Raw genomic sequence first — 16,764 nt, forward strand, 5'->3', positions numbered from 1 at the left:
ATAAATATAAAAAATTAGGTTTTTTAAAATAAAAAATATTATTTTTACAAATAAATTATTTTAACTTTAATTTTTGGTATGTATTTTTTTTGTTTAAGATGAGTTCGTCGTATCTCCGGTGAACTTTTATAATTTTATAGAGTTTGTCGTATCTTCGGTAAACTTCATCCAAATTCTCTCTAAAATCTTATTGGGAACGAAACTTAAAAGTATAAGCTATTATTATTGTCTCCAAAAATATATAAAAGTACACAAAAATACATAAAGTGATAAATTAGGATTTTAGTCGGATATGCATTTGTCATTTTACCCATACACCGATTTTGATGTTGTACACTAAATGTTATTAATTTAAACTAAAATAATGACAACCGTATTCGAGAGGAAAGTCCAAAGATATATAATGGGTTAGAATACAAAATTTTCAATACCTACAAGTAGGAGTTAAGGACCTTGAGATAGGATGCGAACACGATAGGATTGGGTGAAGTATGGTACCAAACTCTGTCCTATCCTTGATGTTGACATAATTTTTTTTAAATCAACATTAACTTAAATTTTAATATTACCAAATATGGATGATGTATATGTCAAATGTATATTAATTAATAATAAATAACTCATTCAACATTATAGATTGTTTAAGAAAAAATCACACATGACTAATAAAATAAGTTATGGAAACAATAAAATTAAACTTTTATTATATATATAGTGGTGGTTAGTATTTTTTCTCTGTTTTATTATGTACACCAAAAAAATTATATTGCGAAGTTAGTATCTTCCATACCTTCATATGAAGGTTCATATCCTCAGTTATCTTATATCGAACACTCTCAAATCTTATGTTGCTTTTTAATTTATGTAATTTTATTAAATTTAATATTTTTGGTATCTTTTATTAAATTTATTTAATTCTAAAATTAATTTTTTAAACTCTCTTGGTCTATATGATGAAGTTCTATTTGTATATCATTTGTTGTCTTTTTAGTAGTTTCTCAATTTTTTTTCTTTCCTAAAAAAAAGTTAGAAATCTTAACTAAAACAAAAGTAGAAACTCAAATAGAAAAGTAAAAAAAATTAGGGATTTTCATTGATCGAATAAGGTCGAATTTTGATCCGATCCACACTAAATTCATCGGATCGGATCCAATATCTGTATTTTTAGGTTTGGATCTGATCCGACTCGCACATTTGCAGATATGATCAGATCGGATATCGAATATATCCACAAAATCAGACAATAACAGAAAATTAACAAAAACTAACAAAAATTACAGAAAATCAATCAAAATTAACATAAAATTAACAGGAATCGAAGAACATAACCAAATCGCAGCATAGCTTAGAGAACACAAAAAATAGAGAATGCAAAATCCAAAAAGTGAAGAATGTGATTGGATGAGACTTGTGAGGCACTGGTTCACCAGTGATAGAGGTTGAGCTACTACAAGAAAAATGTTGATTACTGTTAGATTTACCATCGAATTCATCAAATAAATCTATCGGTAATAAGTTTATCATTGGATTTACTGTCGTCCTAGAGTTGATGGTGTAAACGGTGCCGAAAACTATTTACTGGCAGATTATTTTCATCAGTTTTTTAAATTGATTTGTCAAGACTGAGTTGATGATTACCATTCGATTAATCCGACGGTAACTTTGGTGTCATTTCACGTGTTTAGGCGCCAAGTTACCGTTAGATTTATCCGCCGGTAAATCCTACGATAGTTTTTTATTTTTTTTATTTTTTGGCACAGTTAAGCCACAATTAGTAGTCAAATTAAAATTCTTGTTAACAAAATTATTAGCAGAAATCCAAAATGATTAGAAATGAACAAATTATTTTATTATAAATAATAGTATGAATATAATAAAATATCATAGAAGTAGAATACAACGAAATAGACAAACAAAAAATAAATTCCTAAACCCTACATATGCCGGTAATCGTCGTCGTCGTAATCGTCATCGTCGGGGTCCCCCTGCTGAGGCGGTGATGAGCGAGATTGTTGTGATGGTATAGAATTTCTTCAAATGAATGAATTCTCGTTGCAAGTATAGTTCTACACCAACAAACAATCCTCCCAATAAAAAATTTGGTTGTCACAAGTAATAAACCCCAATAAAAATTAACCGAAGTATTTAGACTCCGGGTCATCTCACAAGGAATTGCAATGAAGTGCTCAATTATTGGCTTTGAGGATGCAAGGGGGGGTTTGATTTTATAAGAGGACAAAAAAATAAATGGCAAGAAAAGTATTTCAAACAAGCAATTAAAGAAAGCAATTAATAAAGAGAGACATTCATGGCAAGGTTTGAGATCATAGGCTTTCTATCCTAGTCATTAATCGCAACAATACTTAACAAGAATTTATCTTATCTTGTCATCCCCAATGTTGGAAGAAGGTATAAGTTATCTTCCATTAGAGAAAGTCAAATAAGACTAGTTAATCTCAAATCAAAAATTCTAATCAACTCACTAATTGAATTAGCAAGAGATTAGAGTTATTGAAAATGATATTAACTAACAACTCTAGATCACCAATCTAAATTGGGTATTAATGACTCAAGATTACCCAATTACTCTTTTCAAGCCAAGAATGCTCAAAATCTACTCTAAATCCCAACAAGAATTTTGTCAAACACTTGGTGGGTGTATAAGGAAAGTATAGTAAAAGTGCAAGAGTAATAAATCTACCAACTACCAATTGTAAGAAATTAAATCAACAACTCAAATCAACAATTATAAGACATCAAACATTAAATTTCATTAAATGTAAATAAAATCCAACATGAGCATTCATGAACATAAAAGAGACATAAAAGTAAAATTGACAAGAGAACTAAGAACAATACTTGCCTTATGAACCTGAAATCACTCAACAAACATATCAAGGCATCAAATGGAATTAAAGTTGAGTTAAATTTAGCTATTTTAAGGCCTAAAAAGCATGTTTCCACACTTAAGCACAAATCTAGGGAGAATTACAAAATCATGCTATTTCATTGAATAAATGTGAGAAAAGGTGATAAAATCCCCCAAATTAAGCACAAGATAAACCACAAAATTGGCGTTTATCAGGTGGCGGAGTAGGTGCCGACGTCGGTTTTCCACCAGCAGTGTTGCCGTTGGAACCAGCAGTGCCGCTGGCTCCAACGCACATCTGCTGGTTGTACACCTCCATTTGCTCTCGCAAATGATCTAGCTGTTGCAGCTTCTCCGTCATGTACGAGCTTATTGCAACGGCTCCTCCCACGTATGCAAGAAGGTCATTATACCTCTGCTCATACTACTGTGCTTGATGGTGAAGCTCCTGTGTCAGATATGTATCTCCTCCCTCAAGTTGATAACTTTCTAGGGATCGGCAAGGCTAGTGGTAGAGGTAGAGGTAGAGAAAGCTGTAATGCGGAGGAGTCAAAGCCACTGGAAAAGAATAACCCTAACCCGAAACGGTGATTCTTATGGGTCCAGAGGTGGTCTCGCGCCAAACCCTATCAGGATCTACCACTGAGGTCTCGAAACCTGCTTCGTTGTTCCCATTGGGGGGCTGAGACTGTTGGGTTGCGGCCTCCAGCCTCTGCGTGTCATCCTCATGTGTCACACACGTTGTGATTAGGATAGCAATTAATTGAATTTAAACCAAAAAAAAATTGAAACATAGGATTAATTTAATCTCACATAATGGGCCGCAAACCAGTCAGCAAATCTCTCCTTGTTGGCCTTCAAAGTATGGGTATACTTGAAGATCTCCGCCAGTGTCGCCTCACGATCTAACGACTTAGACTACAAATTATATCAACAAATAAAATATATCAACAAATTAAACAACTAATTCAAGTAACAACTAAAAAATTAAACATTACCAAACTACTTACCAATCTTCTCTTCATCTTCATGAAAGTCGCCTATCCACCCGTATACTTCGACGACCTGGGCAAAGCCCTGTTCGTGACATTCGTCAGATAGTGACACTTGAACCCCTCATCATTTCTAAATTGGTCTTCCAGTTCCTTCTTGATGGATGGATGGATCTAGGTATTTAGGTGGTCACGTGAAACGGGATTTTTACAATCTTGCATAACTACTGGCAAGTGTATCGAGTCGTATCAAGTAATAAATTCACGGTGAGTGAGTGTCAATCCCACGAGGATTAAGGAATTAAGTAATCAATAATTGATTGAGTATTCTAGTCAAACAATTCACAATTTGATGCTGAACAATTGATAATAGAAACATGAAATGTAAATGACTTCCGCAATGAGTAAATGAAAGCAATCAATGACTTGAAAATAAATACCTTAGATATAAATTGCTGAGAATTTAAATTTCTAGAATATAAATACTGGAAAAGTAAATTGCAAAAAAATAAATTGCAAGAATGTAAAGAAAGCAATATAAATGAGCATTAATTGAAAACAATTAATAAAGAAAGGGATAATAGAATAAGGGAAGATCATTGAGGTACAAAGATATTGAATTTTCTGGATCAAATAGTTTTTCATCTAAACTTCAATCATACAATCATTGATCTCTTGGCAAATCATAAGTGATTAAATTTCAATGTCTAGGTAATTCAATCTCTCTTAACTTGACCAATTGCTAATTTTCTGATCTAATTGCTCATGAGAAGAGATGAAGATTGATCTCTGATTTAGAACCACACAATTTCATGAATTAGGCTTTGGGTTGATTATATATCACATATCAATCCCAAAATCTAAAATCTCCAAATTGGGAGAAAGAACTTCTAGCTCAATTCCTATGATCCCTTTCTTAAGTTTTCATAGGATTCAAATGAGATTCAAGCTATCTTTCAATAGATTTGAATCCTTGGATTAAAAAAACGAAGATTCTTTCTAAAGAAGCAAATGAAAGATGAATTGAAGATGACACTACAAGAAAGAGGTAATGACCAAATCAGTACCCGAAAGATTCAAACGCTAACATTTTGGTACCTCACTATTGTTATTGACAAAATGGTCCTTAAAAGATTTTAAAATTTGACAAGCATTCTCCCCTCTCTCCAACTCTAATTCTTCCCTTCCCCTCTCTAATCCAAATTCTCCATCTCCAACGCACTTCCCCCCTCCTCAGTCCAAAATCCCCCTTTTTAAACCCTAATCCCCTTCCCTTGCCTCTTTGAATTCTAATCTCCTTCCTAACACAGTGTCTCACACTCTCAACTCACTCTCCCCCAAAACAGCAGTAGAGCTCAACCTTTTCAGTCTTACAGAGCCAGTGTCATCGACACCGCATTGTCGCCATCTCGTTGTCAGGTCTTCTGCGTCCGCCAGTGTCTCCTTCGTAGCATTGCGTTGTCTGCATGCCTTCACCGCTGTTGCCTTCACTGCTTGTATCTGCTTGCTGCTAGCCCCCAGTCGTTGCCATGCCTCCTCTGTCTGGGTTCCATCTTGGCTCTATCGTGTCCTGCCCCCTCTGTGTCTGGTGTTCTTCTTCTATTCTTGCTTTGGTGGTGTCTGTATTAAGTTTTATTTTATTTTATTTTGATTATTGTATATGAATTTGTTTCTGAGTTTTATTGTGATTAATCTTTTTGAATGATAATTTAACCAAAAAATTTGGGATAATTCATGATTTGGGGCAACTCTATTGATGTTGAGGTTGTTGTTGCTGTGAATGGTGGTGTTGAGGGAGGGAGAGGAAAGTGTGCGTTGGGGAAGGAGGAGTGATGGAGAGAGAGAGAGAGTAGTGGAGGTTGTTGTTGCTATTGATGTTAAAGTTGTTGTTGCTGTGAATGGTGGTGTTGAGGGAGGAATGGAAAGTGTACGTTGGGGAGGGGCTTGTGATGCGGCGGGGACTACGATTAGGGAGAAGTGTGCGTTGGGGATGGGGCTGCGACAGGAAGGGAGAGGGAAGGGGAGGGAGTATGCGTTGAGGAGGGAACTTTGGGGGTGGTTTGCCAAGTCACCAAAACACGTTGACCACATCAGCACTGTGCTTGCCGAAAATGTGCTCCGGTGAACTCGTGGATACGCTTGTCAAATTTTAAAACCTTTTAAGGACCATTTTGTCAATAACAATAATGAGGTACCAAAATGTCAGCGTTTGAATATTTTGGGTACTGATTTGGTTATTACCTCCTACAAGAAAAAAGGCCTGTCGGTACACTTTTTTCTTGCCACGCTTTTAAAGCGTGCCCAAAAGTGGTCTATAGCCACGCTTTTGCGAGGGTGGCCACTGATTTGTGATTTGGCCACGCTTTTTTCGTCAAGCTTGAAAAGCATGCCCATAGAGGGAAATCAGTATGCTTTTACGAGGGTGCCCACTTACTTGAAATTTGGCCACGCTTTTACGAGGGTGCCCACTATTAAAAATTTGGCCACCCTTTTTTTTGTCACGCTTAAAAAGCGTGGCCATAGAGGAAAACCAGCACGCTTGTAAAGCGTGGCTAGTTTGTGTTTCAATGGTCACCTTTTTAAAGCATGCCCATATTCTGTTTATTTTGGCACCCCACAAAAAAACGTACCAATAGAGTTCCCTCCCCTAAAATTTAGTTTTCCACTCCATTTTTTTCCACACTTAACATTTTTTCCTTAGTTTACAATTTTAATCCAAACAACATCACACACTAGTTTTAACCCTAAAAGTGACCCCGTCACAAAAAAAAAACCCTAAAAGTTACTCGCGCCGTCATCATTCTCAAACAACATCTCCATCTAACCATCTTCATCGTTCATTGTTCATCGTTCATGATCCATGCCTTTCCTCTAACCCAATGACCTTCGTCCTCATGCCTTCATCGTCCGAGACCGTTCATCGCCTTCATCGCCTTCATCCTTATCTGTCTAAGCCAATGACCTTCGCACCCATGCCTTTCCTCTAACCCTCTCTCTGTCGAACCCTCATTCATCTATCGAACCCTAAATCTAAAATCACCCTCCCCTCACTGGAACCCTAACTCCCTAAGTCTCTTCTCTCGCTCTCTTATCTGCCTTTTAGTTTTCTCTTCCGTCACTCTCTTCTCTCCCTCGCACACGCCAGAACCGCCGTCGCACAGAATCCCCTTCACACACGCCATCGCAGACTCACACGTCTCGCGGTCTCAGTCCAAGGCGTGTTCTCCTTGTCATGTCATCTCCATCCCGTGAACGTCTGTGTCCTACTCTCCCATCCTGTGAGCGTCGTTGTCCTCCCCGTCCCGTGAACATTGCTGTCCTCCCCGTCCCGTGAACGCCGCTGTCGTTCTTCCTGATTCCTGGGTTTGTGAAATTCTCCTTTTAACTACTCTATTTTTTAAATCTTCTAGACCTCTCTTCTCTCTGTTAATCTTCTATTTGTTTTGATTCTGTTATTAAATTGGTTTTGCTATGTTTAATTTGCTATTAATCTTCTATTTGTTCCCCAACTAGTCACTCATCCCTCGCGCCGTTGGCTTCGGTGGCGCCATTTTGCTGTGTGTAGCTTTGGCCTACTTCATCTTCGACTGCCGTTGGACGAAGAAGAAACCGATTATGAAGAAAAGCATAGGAGTGGTTGCTATTTAAATTATCCAAGAGGTACAAATCCTACTATTTTTTTAGGGTTTTAATTTATCATATTCATATTTGAAGTCTGAATGAATAAAATTTTTAGATAAATTCATAGTTTGTGACAAATTACACTACAAGAAAAAAAAAGCCCTGTCTTTAGTGGGATCTGCATGGAAAACTATCAAGTCACTACTGGTATATGAGTTGTACTGATTTCTTATATTGGAGTATATGAAATTTATTTCAACTTGGATAATGAGATTCATTCACTGGTATTCTTTTAATCTTAGTATATGAATTACACTTTATTATGACACACATGCATTTGTTCGAATAGTACATATACTTGATACAAGGTTTGATTGATATGATCGTTTGTTATTTTGTTTGGTTATGATGTAAATTGCTTATTGGAATGGTTTCTAATTTTTTTCTTTAATTTTTTTGGTAAAGAAATACTAAAATGGGGGTTTCTTGAGGGTGTGAGTGTGTCTGGTGCACCGCCACCTAGAACGGTCTTGGTGCATCCGTGTATCCATGATAAAGGTGTATTGGAAGTTCTATGCAACTATGATGCTATCAGTATACTAAAATTAAGGTCTCTTCTATAGTGCCTAAAATTTACTGATAGACTTAAAAAATAAAGAGGTGAGTCTTACTTTACTCTATCTCTACTTTAGATAACAATGTGTTTTTTGAATTTTATGCATCCTCAAAAATCAAATTGCTAACGTATAAAAATGAATTAAAATGCATTGTTCTTTCAATATGCATTCTTGCTATATGCTAATACGAAACACCCGTTTTCAAGATTTTTCCCTTTATTTTTTTTGAAAAAACCATTTTGTCAATATTGTTAAAGTTCTGGAGTTACTGTGTTTATGACTTAATGTTATAAAATGTATTAAGTAAACACACTAAAGTTTATTTAATATATTGGTTACTATGAACCTTTCATTTCTATGCATATACAAATTAGACAAATTAAACCAAAGTTTTCTAAACTATAATTGGAAGTTTCTAACCAAGTAATTTGGATGATCATTGAAAGTACAAAACAGAAAAAGAATAGGACTCAAGAACTTGTGCAGAAAACAGAGTTTTCAACCTTAGCATGATGGGGTTTGAGTGGTCATTTTTAAATAGGAGTCTAGATTTTCAGTGGTCATTTTTAAATTGGAGTCTAGATTGAGTGTTCAGTCTTACAGCAACATTGGAAAACTCTAACTGCAAAATACTAAAGTTGAGATAGCTGAGTTATTCCTTTCATAATTTTAGTTGTAGGTCATGGATTGAGGCCAGGCATTTTTTACAATTGAAAATGTGTTATCTCAGGTGTCTAAGGAGGTGCTCCTTCAAGGAATACTTAAACAAGATCTATATGTTTTTGAGAACATGTATATACCTAGACAGATTAATGAATCCAAAGTATTTCAATCTTTTCTCGCTATGTATAAATCTAATTTAGAACTTGGCATAGAAGATTAGGACATCCATCACTTATTATTTTTGAGATTATTCTTAGACACTGTAATATATTCAAATAAAAGTGAGTTTGATTCTGTTGTGTGTGAAGCTTGTGCAAAAGGCAAAATGCATACCATACCTTTCTCTTTGTCTAATATTGTTTTTATTTCTCCTCTTGAATTAATTTACATTGATGTATGGATTTCTGTCCCAATTGTTTCCAGATCAGAATTACTATATGAGCATTGTAGATGTTTACACAAGATACAATTGTTTATACTTACTTAATTCAAAAGCTCAAGTTCTGCAAATTTTACAACAAGTTTCTTATGAAAAACCAAACTGGAAATTCCGTTAAAGTTGTACAGATAGATAATGCTAAAGAATTCTTGTGTTAGTTGATGGGCGGCATACTGTCGATAAGGAATTTCACAAGATTTTTGCGTTGCAAGTATAGCCCTCGACCGACAAATAATCCGCGAACCAAATTTTGAAGGAATTGGTTGTCACAAGTTCAACCCCAATAAAAGTAACCGAAGTATTCAAACCTCAGGTCATCTCACAAGGAATGGGCAAACATGTGCATCAACATTGGTTAGGATTTCGGGGTTGCAAGTTATGAGCAAGAAATTACTCTAAGAATCCTAACAAGCAAGTAATCTTGAAGTGCAAGAAACTAATTCAAATAACTAAAGCAAGATGTGGGCAATTCCAAACTAATAAGATAACATCCAATATAATTCTACTCTAAGACTAAACAAATAACTATAACTAAGACAAAGCAATTAGGATTTTTGGATTTTCAAATATGAATAATAAAAGCAACTCTTGGCTAGACATGGGAATTAGGGTCACTATCCTTTTCTAATAACCATATCTTGACAATTATGAGGAACTAAACTCATTAAGTTTACTTCTATACTTGAAGTATATTAAATGGTTTAGTCAACATCAACCCATAAGGTCCAACCTAGCTGCCAATTGACTTAGTAGTAGGCTAGTGTCAATGGTTATCAAATTGACCACTAAGGGTTCCCAAATCATCAAATCCATTAGACCCAATGACTCATGTTTACCCAATTCCCTTAGCCTAGGCCAAGAGTAAAGAGAACTACTCCATAATCAAGAGAAACATTTCATCAAACACATGGCGAGCATTACTAAAAGACATATTCAAATTGCAATTAAATTGAAATTAACAAGTACCCACTAACAATTATCAACATACAATCACTCAAACAACACAATTAACCATGAAAATCATCAATGTAACATTAACAATTCAAGATTCACAAGGTTCATGAAATGGGTATAAAATGACAATTGACATGAAAATATAAAACTAACACAAGATCTAAACAAAATTATACTAAGGAATTCAAATTAAGCAATCAAAACTAGTGATTAATAAGGTCCAACTCAGAATTCAACAAGGGAAGATCAAATCAAACTAGATCTAGAGAGGAACAAGGGTTTCTCTCTCTAGAAGAACAAGAACAAAGAACTAGCTAAAAATTGTGTCTAAGTGTGAATGAATGATCCCCCCTTTTCCCCTAGCATCCTTGGGTCTTTTTCATGCAGAACCAGCTTGAATTTGGGCCTCTTGAGCCTCAGAAATCATCAGGCACAATTTCCTTTAATGAGGTCACGTGCAGCTTGTTGCGCATACGCGCCATGCGTGTGTGCACGCCGATTGATTTTGCGATCCACGCGTGCGCGCCATGTACGCGTGCGCGCCAGTGTGGATTTCTCTAATCCGCGCGGATGCGCCGATCTTCGCGTGCCGCTTCCAGCTGTCCACATCCGCGTATTCGCGCGAGGTGCGCGTGCGCGCCCATGCTAAAATTCCCAAAATCCAAATATTCATGTTTCTTCCTCTTATGCATGCTTTCTTTCTCTCTTCTAAGCCATTCTTGCCCCATAAATTCTGAAATCACTCAACAAACGTGTCACAGCATCGAATGGTAATAAAAGAGGATCAAAATATAGCAATTCTAAGGCAAAAGAAGCATGTTTTCCATCATGAAGCAATATTAGGAAGAGAATACAAAACCATGCAATTCTTGTGAATAAGTGTGAAAAATATTGACAAAATCCCCCAAATTCTAGACAATATAAACCACAAAATTGGAGTTTATCAAATCTCCCCTCACTTAAGCGAAGCATGTCCTCATGCTTAAAATAAAAAGACCAAAGATCATGGTAAGAAAGGGTTCATGAAGTACAAATTACCTAAATGAATGCATGCAACTAATGTAAGAGCGTTTATCTACTTGGTCAAGGGTAAATCTATCCTCCAAGAACACATATGAGCATACAAGGTGAAAATGATATGTAGTTCATGAATCTTACCAATTTGAGTATCACTATGTAGTGCATATAACTTGCTAGATGAATGCTTGTGAAAGCCGGGGACAAGGAGTTGAGCATCGAACCCTCACCGGAAGTGTATCCGCTCTATTCGCTCGAGTGTATAGGGTTCGTCACTCAATCCTCTCCTAATCATGCTTTCCAAGATTTGTCTTTCATCTAACAATCAACAATTACTTAATGCATGTATACAAGTACCATGAGGTCTTATTCATGGGTTGTAACGGGGCTAGGGTGAAGGTAAGGATGCATATGGTCAAGTGAGCTTGAAATTTGAATCCTTGATTAACCTAAGATCCCACCAGACACATAGAACAACCTAATACAACTATAATACAATACCTAACTACCCATGATTTTCACTTTTTTGCATACTCATGCATTCTTTTCAATTCACATCCCATATGCATTACTATTATTACTTTGTCTTGGGACATTTTTGTTCCCTTTCATTGCTTTCTCTTTTTTTTCCATATTTTTATTTCTTCTATTTATTATATTTTTTTTCTTTTTTTCCTTACATTCTCATATATACACATAAAATTATTTTCTTTTTGGTCCCCTTTTTCTTGGGGTTTCATGTACAAAAGTTTCAATGCATATGGTTCAATCATTCAATATATTAGTATGTTCCCAAATCCCAGAATTTCCAATTACAACTACAAATACACACCTTTACATCTACCCAAGTTCCCAAGTTCCCAAGTACACCCTCCCATTTGAATGCTACACACCCTCACTCACCTAAGCTAATCAAGGATCCAAATCTAGGGACATTCATTGTTTTTCACTTAGGGTTGTTAATGTGCTCTATTTAAGAACAAAAAGGGTTTATCATGGGCTCAAAATTGGTTAGCAATGGTAGATAAAAGGGTTAAGGCCGTTTGGGAGAAGTGACTATTGAAATGATGGCCTCAATCATGTAAATGCATTCATACACAAAGTAATGGACATATAGAATCAGACAAAGCAAGGATTACAATCATAGAGAGATAATAATGCACACAAGAATGGGGAATAGTGGTTAAAAGATATAACCACACAATAAGCTCAAAACTCACATGCTTGTGTTCTTAGCTCAATCACTATGTTCCAAAATACATTCTTGAAGCAAGTTTACTGCAATTTTTTTTCTTTCAAAATTGGTAGGGTACCCCGAAATTACAGTTTCTTGGGGAAAAAGTCATTATTTTGACCAAGTAACTCTATAGAGACTAACTATCATGCAAAGGGTATTTACAAGAAAAACTAACTACACATGCAATGTACTAACTTCTAAGCAAAAGATAAATCCATGGGTGTTGAAGGGAAGAGATTGTTACCCATGGAGATCGGTCAAACGACCTCCCTACACTTAGAATTTAGCACGGTCCTCCGTGCTACCAACAATGCGCAAAGGGTGGTCGGGACCGGAACCTTCACTATCCCCTTCATCAGAGCTCCCGTCACTTGGGTTTAAGTTGGATGTGAATATTTTGGGTTCCTCCATGCTAGGGGAAACAAAAAGTATAAAAAGTTCTTGATGTAAGTGTATCGGCGTTGGTTTCGCCGCTCATATCTATCAATCTTCCGGTGTAGATCTTCTATCCTTTGATGGGTGGATCTTTGCCGTGGTGGTGACGATGAGGTAGATGGAATAGTAGGTGGAGGGGCTATGTCAAGGCTAGGGTTGTTCATAGGAAGCTGTAAGTATTTTCCGCTTGGGACAACATCGCCCTTAGCCGAAATTATAGCCTTCGTGTCCATGGCTTCCCAAGGAACACCCGCAGTAGCAACTAAATTAGACACCAATGATGGAAATGGCAAATTTCCCCAGGTGTGGACTTGACCCATCGCTTGCTTGATAAGAAGCAGAATGTTCACCGGTTTCTCCGTGAGAATACACCAAACAAGCAAGGCGAGATCCGCCGTAAAGGGCGACTTGTGGGTGCTAGGTAGCACATAGTGGGATAGGATCTGGGCCCAAGGTCTAGCTTCTACAGTGAGAGAACGTGCGTCAATGCACTTGGGCCGCATCTAGAGTCGACCTTGGGTCTAAAATGTCTCTGGTTCAGCAATGACTCGGAGGATCGAGTCCCAATCAAACCCAAACTCTTCTCGCTGACGTAAGACCTCTTGGTAACCATCCATGTCACTTGGTACCGGTAAGACATTAAGCACTTGTTGAATAGCCTCTTTTGAAACTGAGACTTGCTTCTGGTGCACGTATACCGATTGAAGAGAGGGAAGATGGTAGTTAGTGTAGAATTCTACCACCCATGAGAGGTTGACCTCCTGTGGTTTTCTCAGAAGAAACTCCCATCCTCGCCGTTTAATGCGGGGTAAGATACAATGAGCAACTTTGTCCGGCGGAGCGAGTAGATGCTCGGCATGATAGTTCCTCTCAACCATGGCGGGGAACACAAGTTCACAGAAGCGGTTGGGGAACCTTGAAGAATCCCTTGCCGGTTTGCTCTTCTCTTTTTCATCAATAGGAGCGGGTGCCTTCGCCTTCTTAGATAGGGGTTTGGCTCCTAATGAAGAGTGCACCTTAGAGTTTGACTTTTGGGGTGCCCTCTTTGTGGCTAGTTTCCTTAGAGAAAGCATTAAACCCAAAGAATCATCTCAGCAAAAACATGTAAGTGAAAGTTAGTGCCCAAAAGAAATAGTGCAACAAAGTGATCATAGAGGCATGGGTCACAACACTTGGCATAGGATGCAAGAGGAAGTGAAGCATGCAATATGGCATGAGAAGAATAATCTCAAGCATCCATAACAAAGAGCAAGTCATGTTCAATGAGTATCTAGTTAGCAAGCATAAAGCAAAGTGGACTCAATGCACTTAGAAGAGAGCAAGTGAATGAGGAGCAAGCACCAAATTGAAGGTATATGACTAAAATAAACCAAAATGGCGTTCGTGCATTTCCTCGAACACTTGGCGTGCAGTTATCAAGAAATGAGTGATTAAGAGATACTCAACCAATTAGAAGCCCAAAATAAAATATCAATAATCACACAACACCACATACTTACAATGATAATAAAAGATAAGAAGAAGATCTATCAAAGCAAACTAAAACTCAAGTTCAACATCCACGAGAAAACAAGAGAAGGAAAAAGTAAACAAGCAAAAAGCAAGTAGTATGATCATGCAACTAAAAGAGAAAATAAGAGAATCAATCAAAAAGAAACATGTAACTAGAAGAGATTATGCAAAGAGAGTAAGAGATGAAGTTTAGAAGAAGTAAAACCTTGAGAAGGGGAAGAGAACAAGGTGGAGTATTCTTTTGTGAGAAAGGAGAAAGAGAGAGAGAAGAGATGTAGTGCTACCGGAGGTGGTGGTGGTGGGTTGTGGAAGAGGAAGAAGAGAAGAGAGGTGATGGAGAAAGAAGAAGAAAGAAACAAGAAAGAAGGTGAGAGAAGGACAGAAGCAGGGCGCGGTAGCTTTAAAACTGGTTCGTGCGACCGACGCACGCATGCACGGTGCGCTTGCGCGTCGGTGAGGGTTGAACGAGGGACGCGTACGTGTCAAGGGCGCGTACGCGTGAAGACAGTTGGGCTCCTAGCATAGAGTTGGCACAAAGTAGGCCTAACTCTCGGGTTTTTTGTACCAGAGCTGGCATGCAGCACAGGTGGCGCAGACGCGCACAGTGCGCGGACGCGTGCCTGATGAAGGTGGCGATCGGCATGGACGCGTGAAGTGGGCCTGCGTGTCAGTCGCGGGCACAAAATAGGCACACGTTTGGCACAACTCTCTGGTTTTTGTACCAGGGAGTTCAGATTGCACAACCGACGCGTGCGCGCACGGTGCACTTGCGCGTCGATGGCTAAGCGGGGAGGGGCGCGCAGGCGCCACGAAGTGGGCACAAGGTGGGCATAACTCTCGGGTTTTTGTACCAGGAGTGTGAAATGTACCACCGGCGCGCGCGCGCACAGCATGCTCGCGTGCGGTTGCCCCCTTTTTCCCTCTTTTTCTTTTTTAAACAACATAGAAAAGGCTATTCTAACACATTCTTGGCAGGTGTTTAAGCTAGTAGTCAAGGAAACACTCACAAATTCATGCACTATTCAAAACAAAGCATTCTCTCTATTTCAACAATTCATCCATACCAAAATGATGAAATCTATATAAACATCCTAGTTATCCAACAAGATCAACAAAACCAGCATTCCTATGCAATCAACAACGTCAAGAAGTCACAAAATGTATAAGAATCTAGAGCTAAAATCAAGAAGGTATACACAAGGAAGATCTTACCACGGTGGGGTGCCTCCCACCAAGCACTTTTCTTTAACGTCCTTAAGTTGGACGGTCAGTCGCTCAACCTTCTCCTCCTCTAGGTGCATCCATTAGTAGGAACACCTCTAGCTCTTTCGAAAACTTGTAGCCATGGTACTTCTTCACTCTATGTCCATTCACCTTGAAAGTTGCTTCACTTTTAGGATCAAACAATTCCACCACCCCATAAGGCTTTGTCTCCTTCACCTTGAAGGGTCCTTCCCATCTAGAACAGAGCTTGCCAGGTGGTGCACGAAATTGTGATCTCAGGCAACGGCGCCAAAAACACTGTATGCACATCTTAATAAATTGTTCTTCATTCACAACTTCGATACAACTAACCAGCAAGTGCACTGGGTCGTCCAAGTAATAAACCTTACATGAGTAAGGGTTGATCCCACGGAGATTGTTGGTATGAAGCAAGCTATGGTCACCTTGTAGATCTCAGTCAGGCGGATATAAAATAGTTATGGAGTTTTCGAAAATATATAATAAAATAAGGATAGAAATACTTATGTAAATCATTGGTGAGAATTTCAGATAAGTGCATAGAGATGCTTTTGTTCCTCTGAACCTCTGCTTTCCTGCTGTCTTCATCCAATCAATCCTTCTCCTTTCCATGGCTGGCTTTATGTAAGGACATCACCGTTGTCAATGGCTACTTTTTATCCTCTCTGGAAAATGGTCCGATGCGCTGTCACTGCATGGCTAATCGTTTGGAGGCATCACCCTTGTCAATGGCTGCATCCCATCCTCTTGTGAAAATGGTCCAAATGCTCTGTCACAGCACGGCTAATCATCTGAGGTTCTCGATCATACTGGAATAGGATTCATCCTCCTTTTGCGTCTGTCACTACGGCCAGCACTCGCGAGTTTGAAGTTCGTCACAGTCATTCAATCCCCGAGTCCTACTCGGAATACCACAGATAAGGTTTAGACTTTCTGGACTCTCATGAATGCCGCCATCAATCTAGCTTATACCACAAAGATTCTGATTAAGAAATCCAAGAGATACTCATTCAATTGAAGGTGGAACGGAAGTGGTTGTCAGGCACGCGTTCGTGGGGGAATGATGATGATTGTCACGTTCATCACATTCAAGTTGAAGTGCGAATGAATATCTTAGAAGCGGAATAAGTTGAATTGAATAGAAAAACAGTAGTACTTTGCATTAA

The 16,764-nt window shown here is 38.1% G+C and overlaps 1 long non-coding RNA gene across 1 annotated transcript; it reads left to right on the forward strand.

Annotated features, from left to right (window-relative positions):
* LOC110264577 lies at nucleotides 6,817-9,199 on the forward strand. The gene is made up of 3 exons (XR_002350748.1): nucleotides 6,817-7,224; nucleotides 7,375-7,521; nucleotides 9,186-9,199. It is a non-coding gene; the product is annotated as an uncharacterized LOC110264577 (long non-coding RNA).

Source organism: Arachis ipaensis, chromosome B07 (assembly GCF_000816755.2).
Source record: "Arachis ipaensis cultivar K30076 chromosome B07, Araip1.1, whole genome shotgun sequence".
Classification (NCBI taxonomy): domain Eukaryota; kingdom Viridiplantae; phylum Streptophyta; class Magnoliopsida; order Fabales; family Fabaceae; genus Arachis; species Arachis ipaensis.